The following is a 901-nucleotide window of genomic DNA, read 5'->3' as shown; positions in this document are numbered from 1 at the left end:
ATAATTGATTAAATTATTGGCCATTGGAGATTAAATTCCACCTTCAGCTCCTCTCCCTTCCCTAGATGTGGGGGTGGGGCCAAAAGTTCCAACTTTCTAATCACAGGATTGGCTCCGCTGGCAACCAGCCCCCATTCTTCATTGGTTTCCAAAAGGCATTATTTAACATAATAAAAGATACCCTCTTTTGCTCTTTGAAAGAAAGAAAGTAAAAGTGAAGTCGCTCAGTCGTGTCCAACTCTTTGTGACCCCATGGACTGTAGCCTGTACCAGGCTCCTCCGTCCATGGGATTTTCCAGGCGAGAGTACTGGAGTGGGTTGCCATTTCCTCCTCCAGGGGATCTTCCCAACCCAGGGATTAAACCTGGGTCTCCTGCATTGCAGGCAGACGCTTTACCCTCTGAGCCACCCGGGAGGCTTTACCCTTTACCCTTAGGCAATTTCAAGGGTTTTGGGAGTGTGATCCAGGAACCAAAGATAAGACCAGATACAGATTTATTATTATAAATCACAATATCACACTGATAGACTGAATTAAAGAATTGATGACTTTAGATGTTAATTTATCTCTGGAACCTAGGCTAACTCTGGGTCCAAAAGAACCTCATTTTGGTGGCCCTGCAATTTCTACCAAAGTTCTAAAGCTTCTTGATTATTAACTGTAATACTGGTAGACAGCATACCACATTGCTTAAGAGCAGGACTTTGGTTTCATACACAACTGGGGCTTGAATCTGACCAGTGCTGCTGTTTATGTTTGTCACCTTGGGGAAGTCATTTTGCACTCAGCTTTGATTATTTTTTCATCTAAAAAAAGTGAAAATATTAACACTCTTTCCCTTTAGGGTCTTTTGGGAGGATAGCATCTGAAAATCTATTTAACAGACTTTGTACAAAATAG

General features: G+C 42.1%; 1 non-coding gene across 1 annotated transcript; it reads right to left on the bottom strand.

Annotated features, from left to right (window-relative positions):
- Positions 1-343: 343 nt before the first annotated feature.
- Positions 344-415, bottom strand: TRNAC-GCA. The gene has a single exon. It is a non-coding gene; the product is annotated as a tRNA-Cys (tRNA).
- Between the last annotated feature and the right edge of the window lie 486 nt (positions 416-901).

Source organism: Cervus canadensis, chromosome 4 (genome assembly GCF_019320065.1).
Source record: "Cervus canadensis isolate Bull #8, Minnesota chromosome 4, ASM1932006v1, whole genome shotgun sequence".
Taxonomy (NCBI): Eukaryota; Metazoa; Chordata; class Mammalia; order Artiodactyla; family Cervidae; genus Cervus; species Cervus canadensis.
Note: the sequence above shows the minus strand (reverse complement) of the source record. Positions and strands in the feature narration are given on the sequence as shown.